Here is a 13,289-nt window from a genome sequence, read left to right on the forward strand (position 1 = left end):
TGACCCAGTGACCTTTCACCGAATGATTTGTAGACAAGAGTGACGTCCCCCTTAAAAAAAAGTCGTTTTACTTTCGGTCCGGAAAGGGTCATGGCGGGGGGGGGGGGGGGGGGGGGGGGGGGTGTCACGGGGATATCCCATGAAATACGAAATAGTGACATTTCAGTCTTGCTACAAAAAGCTGGGTTTGTTTCAATTACAGCCCTCCATTACTTGATTTTACAGATTCAGTGTGCTCGCGTAGGGTGTGGGTGGGGTGGGGGTTGGGAGCGGGATTCCGACGAACTCACAGGCTAGAATATGTACATGTAAAATAAGAATCACAATTTTCTTTTCTAACTAATAATGAAAAATTCTTATTCCTTACACGCAACAATATTCCGGAATTATGCCCTATCATTTGCAATTTTGTAAAGAGATGTTTTAAGTTGCGTGAAAGCATCTCCAAGTTCAGCCAGAAAACGTTTCGCTAATGTTCGCGAACTATTTGATTGGTTCCCGACGTTGCCATTTGGTCTAACGTAAAGCGCATAAACCAGTCTAGCGGACGTAATCTCTAGGTGTCTAGTTTACAGAATATGCTAAACTTCACCGTGACACAACACCCACACGTGTGATAATTGAGAAACGCTTCCAGGAGAACTTAATTAATAAAGGAATTACAACTCTATTCCTAAATGGTTAATTTTTAATTAACCCTTACTACTCGTTCAGTAACGTGTGATAATTGAGAAACGCTTCCAGGGGAACTTAATTAATAAAGGAATTACAACTCTATTCCTAACTGGTTAATTTTTAATTAACCCTTAACTACTCATTCAGTAACCTTGTAATACAGACTTAATACTGGTACCTATCACAATAAAGACAATAACCTACAGTTTACCTAGGTCCTCTAGGATGACTGGTTAAGCTTTTTATATATTTAGACAGTGAGCCTACAGTTTACTGCGTCAGATGACCGGCAGCACCGTCTAAATAATATTGGTATAATACAGTATTAAAATATTTAAAGTCACATCAATCACATCAAGGTTATACAACAGAGCAGAAATGATATTTACCAAGTCCAAACGGACGAACGTTCCCTGGAAGCCTTCCAATATGTTTCTCCCCGATATCTCTAAAACCCTAGCTATTTATCATGAAACTCGAATATCGCCTGGGGGTACATCGCGGCACCGAATCCCTACAAGTGCTATTTCCACAGCGACCAAGCGGTATATTTTTCTTAGATCGCCAGACTTGTTGACGCCAGTTCGCTAGAGATTCCATGGTCGCGCGGAGGTATTACGTAACTACTGGCCACCTGGGCTTAAGTGCATATTGGAACTGCACACGACCCTCTAAAACAATTAATATCGCCACAGGCGAAAACAAAATTAAAAGCATGTTCCGTCACAGATGACAATAAGTAACATGGCCGTAGCTAGGATTTTTTGTTGGTGGGGGGAGGGGGGGGGCAACTGAGTAGTTAATAGTCTAAAACTCCTTAAACAGTTAAGAAGAGAATTTTCTTTAAGTTTCTATACTGCTTTCCGGATTTTTTCGGGGGGGGGGATACTGCCCCCCCCCCCCCCCAGCTACGGCCCTGGCTAAACATGTAATATGATTTTCGATTTAGTTTCCGACAATCTTCGCTGTGTTCCGCCTGAATATATACTACTCAAAAGAATTTAAGGGTAAAAAATTTATAACCAAATAAGTTTCAGAGTGTATTAGATTGATGATGTAAACTACACAATTTTTTTTATTTATTGTTCCATATTTACAAAAAACACACAAATAAACGTCACTGTATACAAGAAAGTCACATGACATGCTGTCAAAGTTGAAGGTTGTCAAACATGGATTTTACACATTAGAACATTCGTTTAATAGTGTGTGAATCCACCCCTGGCGCGAATACACTCGACACATCGTTGCCTCATGCTGTTGATCAGACGTCTGAAGAACTCTTGGGGAATGGCCTGCCACTCTGCCATAAGAAGTTGACCCAGATCATGAAGGTTGGCCGGAGGGGCATGGTTATCCCGAACTCTCCTATCTAATTCGTCCCAGGCGACTCTATTGGGGCCAAGTCAGGCGAATATGCTGGCCAATCCATCCTGGCGATACCTTGTTGTCTGAGAAAGTCCGTTACCACCCTGGCGCGGTGGGGTCTGGCATTACCATCCTGCAGAACTGCCCCGCCGCCAATCTGCTGAAGGCTTGGGAGAACCAACGGCCGCATAATCTCATTCAGATAGCGGATTCCATTCAGATTGCCATCCACCACATAGAGGGGGGTCCTGTGGTTATAGAGATGCCGCCCACACCATGACGCTGCCACCACCGAACCGGTGACGTTGTCTAACGTTAACGTCAGCGAAGCGCTCCCCAGGACGTCTGTAGACACGAACCCGGCCGCCGTTGAACTGGAGACTAAACCTGGACTCATCAGTGAACATCACTCGACACCACTGAAAACGTTGCCACCGCAGATGAAGCGTGCACCAGTGACGTCTGGCCGTTCTGTGACGTGGTAGGAGTGGTGGTCGAACAGCCTGGCGACGGCAGCGTAGATTATTGGCTCTCAGACGATTGCGTATGGTTTGATCATACACTCGAGTTCCAGTCGCAGTCCGCAGATTGTCACGTAATCGGCGTGCAGTGGTTGTGCGTTGACGTAGAGCCATATTGGTGATGTAGCGGTCCTCTCTATTTGTAGTGCTTCGGGGTCTTCCCGAACGTGGACGATTTCGAACAGAATTCGTTGCTTGGTACCGTTGCCACAGTCGGCCAACGACACTCTGACTGACACCAAGTCTCAGAGCAACATTTCTTTGCGTATTGCCATCCTGAAGCCAAGCAATAGCCCTTCCTCGATCTTCGATAGTCAGTTGAAGTCGTACCATTGTCGAATTTGGAGTGTGCACCGTACACGAACGCAAGCTCCAATTATACGGAAATTCAGCATTGGGAATATGGAATACACGTGCAAAGCGTGCAAATGAAGCGCTTTGTGAAAAAGCAAGTTATGGGCACTTAGCAGACCTTTCGCTTTCGCCCTAATTTACGTGCAAATGTAAGCATGTTTTCTCCATTAGAACTAGTCGACAGTGTCAATGACAGTGGATTTTAATTCATTTATGGGTTGCTTAGACCCACTTTCGTCAAAATGGAACCACTTTCGTCAAAATGGAACAATACCATGCGTGACATTATGGTCTAGCTAATATAATTGACATTCAGAAAATAATGTCGAAAATATCGTCTGACCCTTAAATTCTTTTGAGTAGTCACTAGTGTCAGGTTTATAAGGCTTAAATTACATGTGTATTTGATAATGCAGATGTTTGTTCATCTAATTAATGTATATTTATGTTATTGTAGATAAATATAGAATATTAAACGAGCTTGCCTGTCATACCAATTTTATGAAACGAGTGAAGAGTTTTGGTATTATGTTGTTGTTTTTGCTCTGCCCATATGCGGGTGTTAAGCAAATAAATTATTCTTATTCTTTTTCTCTTTTTTAATGCGTTTTTACGTTTATCGTCCGATGACCTGTTTCGATGAGGGACCTGTTTCGGTGGTTGCGATGTTTGTGTGCAACAGTATCGTCCGTGGACCTGTTTCGATGAGGGACCCGTTTCGGTGGTTGCGTCGTTTGTGCACAACAGTACGTACATTTGAATATTTCTGACGTCGTTGACAAAAGTAAACAAATGTCTGTCATATTTACCCCCCACCCCCCCCCCCCCCAAAAAAAAAAGAAAAAAAAAGAAGAAGAAAGAAATGGTTTATTTAACGACGCACTCAACACATTTCATTTATGGTTATATGGCCTTGGACATATGGTTAAGGACCACACAGACATTGGGGGAGGAAACTCGCTGTCGCCACATCATGGGCTACTCTTTTGGACCGAAGCAAGGGATCTTTTATATGCACTATCCCATAGACAGGATAGCACACACCACGGTCATTGATGTAACAGTCGTGGTGCACTGGCTGGAGCGAGAAGTCATATTTACAGAAATGTTCGTAAAAATAAGGTTAAAACAAGAAAAGAAAGCAAGATTGAACTTAAAGGCATACTGTCACGAATTTAAGGACCTTATTTTTCCCAAAGTGGATAATAAATGAAAATTACATCAATGGTTTAGAAACCAAATCTGGCTATTGAATCACCTTAACTAAACCATAATGGAGTGAAATCCATGTCAATCCTCTTAGCAATATTAATTTTTAAATTATGGACCATTGCCATAAATAATCATTTTTTTTTTTTTTTTTTTTACAAAATATTAATAAGTGGAGTATGATGGTTACTTAGATTGTTGAATAAGTACATTTAGGGACAAATCAAATACACATTTTTCACGTAATACTTTTAATAGGTCAGTGGTCTGTGAAAATATGCCTTTAATCCACTCAAATTAAATGAGTGGATTAAAGGCAGTACAGCTGTGGATGTTCACAGCTGTACTGTTATCTGGTTACTGAAGTAACATGAATGTCACGGCGTCTTCTGGCAAAACTCTCTTTACAGATACTTGCCAAAAATATATGGCCCTTATATGTTTTAACATAAATATCTTTCTGAATATATGTTTATATATTCATTAAAACTCAGAATGCAGCTTATATTGTTTAACCAAACAATCTTACCATTATAACCATTCAAGATATAACACGATTGCAAGATATCAGCATTGTTATATTCGTTTTCCTAAAATGTTGTCTGTTAACATTGGTTCTCGAGGACTCCATTTTGTAATTTGCCTTAAAATATTTGTTATAAATTATTATAAGTACATGTTTTGTTGAACAACATATATGTTTTGATAAAACACTGAACAGTTTTGTGTTGGAAAGTGTTTGCTGTAAGCTATACCACTAAACGTTTCACTCACCGAAACAGGTTACACGTGTACGAGTTAACACTATGTGCTGCTGATGCATGCTACAGTTTCTGACGCACGTGCGGTAACATAGCTACTTAGCAGCCTGGACCCGTATTCACAAAAAAGTGTAAATTTACGTCTACGACTAGCACTTACATCTGCCGTAGATTTACGTTTACGTGCAAGAAGCACCTTATTCTCAAAGACGGTCGTAAATGTAAACGTAACTTAGTTGGACATAAATCTATGATTTAACACTCTCACTGGAGTAATTAAAAATACCTATTAGAAACGATGGCTACCAGGTAAATAACAAATGCGCAAAACGCAATTTTGTTTGTCGTCTGCTAACAATAACATCGAGAACAGTGAACCATAGCATTTTGGTATTGGTGAGGGTCCGCGTTTTGGCACGAACTTCAGGACATTTCTTAAAAAGGAAAAGATAACTCAGGAGAAATTGGCCGAGTCGAAAACATCGGTTCGATCGCCGACAAAAATATGTTCAATCCGTGGGTGTTTGCCATCGCAAACTGCTTCAATTACTAAAAATACTGCCAGTTTCCGTAAATAATAGTAAATAACGGCGATCGTGCTTGATTTATTATATGTACACGACTTACGTGCAGAGTTAGTTGTAACCGGAGGCACTCTTATATTTACGTCCAACTTTACACGTAACTTACGTTTTCGTTGTTTCGTGAATAGCTCTTCAGTCGTAGATTTACGTTTACGTGTAAAACTAGGCTTACGATATTTTGTGAATATGGGTCCAGATTAGTACTCATGTGAAGCGTAGAAATACTAATAAAAAAGTAGCTATTTGGATAACAACAGTCTGTTTATAAATATTCATATCAGAGGCGGATCTGGGGGGTGGGGGGTGGGGGTGAGGAGGCGCCCCCCTAAAGTTTACGATAGTTGTAATTTTATTATATATTAATTTTGATTTTTTTTTTTACGATCCCCCTCTAAACCTCCCCCAAAGTTCCCTTGGCATTCCACCCCATGTCACTGCCCCCCCCCCCACCAATGGATTTTCTGGATCCGTCACTGCATATTCTTTAGAAACGAATGCTTGTGCTGGTCTTAAACTGGTTCACCCATGATACATTCTGCTTGTGATCTACCAATTAGGCGTAGTTTTGAATGTGATAAAATGTCAAACAAACATTCTTTTTTTATTTGTTTTATTTAGAATTCGGCAATCATGTTCTTATCTATGCTAATGGTACTTAATTAGCAACCCGCCAAACGCTATTCCACTTTCTGTGAATGTTATTGTAACCTCTTATAGCCGCTAGCGATTGTAAACAAGATCAAAGGGAACTGACGGGAAATAAACAACTTGATTTCCTATTCTATACTCTTCAAAAAAAGTAGGGGAACCATTAGACCAAACATACGTTTTGACCACATACATCCTATAGTACTGTCGGAAATAGAATAAAAATTATTTTCGTCAAATATTTCTTACATATTAAACTGACAAGTAAATATTTTGTGAATATCTATTTAATGATAGTCTACCTAATTTAGCATTTATTTGTTTGGACGCTCATTGATGTTCAAGGTGGTGTTTACTCTTGAAATTAAAAGAAAAATGTCAGTAAGCAGGTGATTTGTGCACTTTATGGCAACAGACTATAAAAAAATTTGGTCAACATGTGTCAATTTCATTGCTGTTTAAATATGTGAAGGACTGTTTCTGATGATGGTTTACCCCTATTCCTCTCCAAAGCAAAATATTTGTAGTCATTTATAAGTAACTTTTTGGCAAAACTGTCAAGAACCATTATGAGTCATCCATTATACCAGTATTAAAGGTGCTATCTCAATGTTGCACAATGGCAGCTATTGCAAATCATTTTTTTTATATATAAAATTTTGATTTAACATTTAAAGAAGACACCTTTAACAATATGCCCATAAATGATTATAGGAAATAATTTTATCTACTGGTAGGAAATACATTTTATTGGAGAATCTTTATCACAGCTCGCATATAACTATGATATACACCTTTAAATTGTTGCAAGATTGTGTAAATTTCTAATGTACTTATATTGAATTTATATTCAATAAATATGCTTGTCATAATTAATAATTTATGCTGCAATTAAAAATAATCGGTTAACTTGCAGTTTTAAATTAAAAGTTTGTTTAAGGGTAAATGAAATTGACACATACCAAACATGTGTTATAGTCTGTTCCAATAAAGGTCACAAATCACCTGTTTACTGACATCTTTTAGTTAATTTTAAGAGTAAACACTACCTTGTACATCAATGATAGCCCAAACAAGTAAATGCTAAATTAGGTAGAGTGTCATTGGATGGGTATTTACAAAATATTTACTTGTCAGTTCAATATGAAAGAAATAATCGACGAAAATAATTGTTATTCTATTTCCGACAGTACTTTAGTAAAGAACGTTTAGATCTGTTTATGAACACACGGAAACACATTCCATAGTTTGCACGTGCATCACGCAGTTGCCCCGTACACGTGCGTGGGGTGTCATTCTCGATTTTGACCATTTCCAGGAAGGTCCATAAGTAGTACCAAGGCCTATATGACCTTGACATTGATGACGTCACGGCATTGTACCGTGTGCAACGTCCTACTGACCCGGCCCCGACCTACTTAGACTGACCTTGACCTACTTAGACTGGCCTACTGTGCCATGTGCAACGTCCTACTGACCCGACCCTGACCTACTTAGACCGGCCCCTGACCTACTTAGACCGGCCCCTGACCTACTTAGACTGGCACGAAAGAGTATAAAAAGGCTAGATACGGTTTCATTGTCATTCGCTCGCCGAAAACGATCAGATCTACGTTCAATCCAGAGATGGCCTGTTCCACAAGTGATGAAGCGAAATGTCGTCTAGAACTTGGAACTAACGTCTACGTGGTGGCCAAGTTATGGAAAGGGGACACTGCTATTCACATAAGGAAATTTGACAGTGACAAGGGGAAAACTTTCCCCACCAAGCGAGGTATTGTCCTTAGTCTTAAACAGTGGATCGAACTGTGTGGATGTAAAAGCCAAATTGACGAAACAATTTCAGCATTAAACCAGGGGAAAGACGAAAAGAATTTCAGACACCTTGGTGCCAACGTCCAAGTCAGCGTCGACAAGAACTTTGCTGGGGTGGACCTGCGTCAGTGGTGGTGGTGGTGTGATGAAACTAAATCCGTGAAACCTTCGAAGAAGGGAATATTCCTTTCTCTACAACAATGGGAGAAACTGAAAGGCTGTTTCACAGTCATGTGTGACTTTGTACCAGAGCTGAACTCGATTGTGCCCTGCGCCATGCAAGACGACCATCAAAACCAGATGAGATTTCTTCAGTGTAACTTCTGCAACCCTAACGAGTGTCACCAGTGGTGAACGAGTTTTGTATTGGATGAACTCGAAGGTATAAAAGAATGGATTTATGGTTTACACTTCATTTGCTCTGTGACTGTGCTAGAGAACAGACGTGTTTTATGATTCTGACATTCTTGTGTCTTGTTGCACTCTATCTGGAACGAAGAAGATGGCATCGGGATATTCGAGCAGTGTTAGTAGCAGCAGCAGTAGCGACGAGGACGATATCTTGGTCTGCAAATGTTCAGAAAGACATACGATCAAAAGAGTGGCTACCAAACCAGAAGAACATTTCATGGATCAAACGGATGCTGCCTGTGACAATATGGATGAAAATGAAGATGGTGAAATCAAAGAAGCCATAGATCAAACAGATGCTGTCTGTGAAACAGACGCTGCCTGGGATGATGAAGACTGCTGTTCGAGACGTTACCTGTTCTGCCATCGTCCCGAAATGCGCCATGTCTACACACGAATGCAGACATTTGGGTGGTGGCCCACACAGTTACGCCAGAAACCGAGGGAGCTCGCCAAGGCCGCTTTCTTCTACACAGGGGATCACGATGCCGTCGTCTGTTACTGTTGTGGACTACGCGCCTACCGATGGCAGAGAATGGACGACCCAGTGATGGAACATTACAGACTGTCCCCGAGATGTCCCCATGTGAATAATGTGTTCAGACATTAACTGTTTCAAACACGTGTGAGACACTTGAATGTTTTTGACATAACTGTATGTTTTGTCATATATTTTATGTACTACATTTTTGTTGTTTAGTAATAAAATTTTGCGTTGTATCCTTCCGTTATTTATAAATAGCATGACTTTGTGACATGTATGTTAGTTGAGAACCATGTCTCGGTGGGAAAGGTACCTAGAGTATTTACTACGATGTAAAACATCCTGGGAGTTATGCAGGTCCTAGTAAACTGTATCAAGCTGTTAAAGAAGAAGGTAAATTTAAAATTCCTCTGACACGTATTAAGTCATGGTTGAAAGGTCAAGAGACCTATACCATGACACATCAAGTGAGGCGAAAGTTTCCACGTAATACCCATGTTGTGGAAGGGTTAGACAGTCACTGGCAATCCGATCTAATGGATATGGTCTGTTTGGCTAAATACAATGATGGGGTGAGATACCTCATGGTGATCATTGACCTGTTCTCCAGGTACTTGTGGGTGCTACCACTCAAGTCGAAAACGGGGAACGACGTGGTAGAGACTTTGACAGAATTCTGGAAATTAGAGTCCAGAAAACCCAAACTGTTTCAGTCCGATTCAGGGTCAGAATACAAGAACCATAAGGTCAAAGCATTGTTGAAGTCGCATGGCATAACACAGCTGTTTGCTCTAAATGAAACCAAAGCAAGTTATGCTGAACGGGTCATTAAAACCATCAAAATGCGTCTCTATCGCTACATGTTAAAAAACTTTACTTACAAGTACATGGATGTTCTAGAGAAAGTCGTCTATAGCTATAACCACACCAAGCATCGAATGTTAGGTCAAACACCAGCCAGTGTCAACCAAACGAACGAAGGAGAGGTCCGTCTGTCTCAGTACCTGATCAAACCTAAAAAGGCAATCCACAAAAAGAAGTTTACATTTAACATAGGTGATAAAGTACGAGTCGGTCATCTTCGGGGCACCTTTGATCGGGAATACCAAGAGAAATGGTCTGGCGAAATATTTACCATTGAGAAAAGGTACTGGTCTCAAGGTAAAGACTTGTACACATTAAAGGACTGGGGTGATGATGCCATCGAAGGGACATTCTATGCAGCTGAAATTCAAAAGGTGACTGAGAATCCTGATCAACTGTACCGTATCCAAGACATTGTGAAAAGGAGAACTCGTAACAAACAGAAAGAAGTGTTGGTCAAATGGCTTCACTGGCCTAAGAAGTACAATTCGTGGATTCAAGAAGCAGATGTTGTTCGATATCAGACAGTATAAAAGATCTCAGCACATGTTTGACTTTTCATTAACATGGAAGAAATTGTAGAGACACAACCTCTGTCAAGAAGTCATTCGGGTGATACCTGGACATTTTTTGGTAAACGTGTGGCCAAATCGGAAACGGTATTTTTCTCTCAAATCATCATCATATACGTGGTGGTGATTACGTGTATCATCAACTTATCTCTTCATCAAGGTAATTCTAACTTGTGGACAGGACTACTCAGCAGTAGCTTGGGTTATTTGCTGCCAAATCCCAAGATCAAAACCAATAAGCACCATGGATAAGTACATTACCATTCGAAGTACAGACAGCACGTCTTACTTTCCTGACAACACACACTGGTCTTTTAGAGTCAATCTATATGACAGACTAAATCTCGGAAAAAGGTGGGTGGTAGCAGCCACCGAAATCACCATTCAGAACTGGGAAGTTTCGAGAAAATCAGACAGCCATGACATTTACGTGTGTTCCAACATCTGCTACAGCTCACACGTTGGAGAAAGAAATGAGCCCTTGCTGAGACGCATCTGTTTGATGGGGAATAAAAAGGAAAGATCTTTTGTGTTTCCAAACTATCATTACGTACCCATGAGACTGGAAGATGTGCAGATTGTGGACATCTATATACAGGACGCAGATGGCAATCCAGCCTCATTTATCACGGGACCAGTGACGGTGACACTGCACATAAAGCCGCAGCCCTTTTGGTTTTGAAACATGGCTGAATACGTTCTAAAACATTACAATTATTTAAAACTGATGACGAATATTCACGATTACCATATGACTCTGGGATTACTGAATGATAGGAATGAAGAACAAATGTTGGCCTTGGTGGAGATCGTTCAAGGGTTGCTGGACCGACGTATTCACGTCGGAGCAGAACAGAAACGTCGATTTTTACAGTCTAACAATGAATATATGAACATGATCAAAATGCTCGTATCACCTGCCGTGATGAATAGAACTAGAAAACGTATATTGAAACAAAACACCCCTTTGTTAGCCTTCATTTTGAACGACAGTCACCTGGATCAGATGAAAGCAAAAACCGTATGGTCAGTGGTCACGGATAGCTGGAGATATGCAGGATCTCTATAAATAGGATGTCTGTCAAAAACCATCATCATTTGAGATAGAACCTTCAGACGAGCAACATGTCAGACCAGTACAAGCTGTACGTTCCCGACGTGGATAAGTGGACCCGTTTCTACAAACTGCAGGCACAAGGTAAACTTCAACCTCACTTCGAAATTCAACGTGGTGGGCAAAGTCAGATCATGTACAGTGTGGATCGATGTCTAGAACTCTACGATCCCACGTGGAAAAAAGGAACAGAACAAACCCCCGGCACCCAATGTTGTCATGGTCTCCCCAACGCAGCAAGTAGTGGAACAAGCCAAGGCCGATCTGAAACGGAAACGAGAACAGAGTGGCGTGGAATAGAAACGACGAGAGCAGACTGGGCAAAAACGGCACAAGCATTTCTGAGAAGGCTATAAAAGGGGGCATGGCAGTTTCAACATCGTCAATTCACGTCGAACACTTCAACAATCAGCAACATGAATCAGTGTCGCATTTGCGAAAAAAAAATATGTTTGGACCCACGACCTAACTCGGCACGTACGAAATAAACATGGACTCTTGGAATCTGAAAATAAGCCTTCCCAGCAGCAGCAACAGCAGCAGCAGCAGCAGCAGCAATAGCATCAGCAGCAACAGCAGCAACAGCAGCAGCAATAGCAGCAGCAGCAGCAACAGCAGCAGCAATAGCAGCAGCAGCAGCAACATCAGCAGCAGCAGCAACAGCAGCAGCAATAGCAGCAGCAGAGCAACAGCAGCAGCAGCAGCAGCAGCAACAGCAGCAGCAGCAGCAACAACAAAAATAACAGCAGCAGCAGCAGCAACAGCAGCAGCCCCTAAGATTGTTACATCCGTTCACCATGATCGTGTCGGGACCCACGTCGTGTGGAAAGACATTTTTGTTGTACAAACTACTAAGGGATGGTAAAATCCAGCCGCCTCCCCAGCGCATCATCTGGCTCTACAAACGATGGCAACCCCTCTATGATACGATCAAGGTGGTTGCTCGAGTGAAATTTGTTCAAGGCATACCCGAGAATTTGGAAAAGGATCGTTATTTGGATCCCAGAGTCAGAAATCTCATCGTGTTGGACGACCTGATGTGTATGGCTAATAAAGACCCAAGGATCACCGACCTGTTCACAGAAGGAAGTCACCACAGAAACCTCTCTGTGATTGCCATCAACCAGAACCTGTATCACAGCAAGGACCCGACACAGAGAAGAAACTGTTCAACAACCCCATCGACAAGCAGCAAGTCCTAACCTTGGCACAGCAGATGTATATTGGAAATACTCGTCATTTCATGCAGCGGTTTGAGGAAGCTACCCACTGGCCCTACGACCTAATGGTTTAGAGACGGGCTGTCCGAATGGTATAAAAGCACGAACGTAACGGCGAATATCTCAGAAGAGTTGCAGCCACCGACAGAGAAAGAGCTCTACATGCAAATCATGCAAAGAAACGCATTCAAAAGAAAACTGCCAGGCATACCCGCCTATGAAAGTGACGACGAAGAAGAAGATGAGGTGGAACCTTATTTGAAAAAAGTCAAGAGGATGCAGTCTTGCGATACGTGTGGTCTGGTCTTTAAAGACGGTAGCGACTTGCAGCGACATCTGCGATTTAAAACGTGCGAGGAGGGAACTGAAAAAGAAGAGCTGTCGCCCGACCTGGAAAACGAAGGCATTCGTCTCATGGTGGAACGTGAATTCGACATCAATCATGACTATATCGAAAGCAAGAGAAAACGCTACGAAGAAAAAAACATGTCCCAAGATGCCATCGAAAGAAACATGAAGACTTTACAATGGAAGTTATTTAAAGACACGTACTCTCGCTTTCTGACCTATATGCACGAGGAAGCTTCTACAGTCTGTGAATCCTAACCGAGATGTCAGACCACAGATTCGTTCTAAATTAAATCTGTATCGTTCCTGGATCGGCGAATATTTGGACGAAGTAGACGACG

This window comes from Gigantopelta aegis, chromosome 1, assembly GCF_016097555.1.
Source record: "Gigantopelta aegis isolate Gae_Host chromosome 1, Gae_host_genome, whole genome shotgun sequence".
Classification (NCBI taxonomy): domain Eukaryota; kingdom Metazoa; phylum Mollusca; class Gastropoda; order Neomphalida; family Peltospiridae; genus Gigantopelta; species Gigantopelta aegis.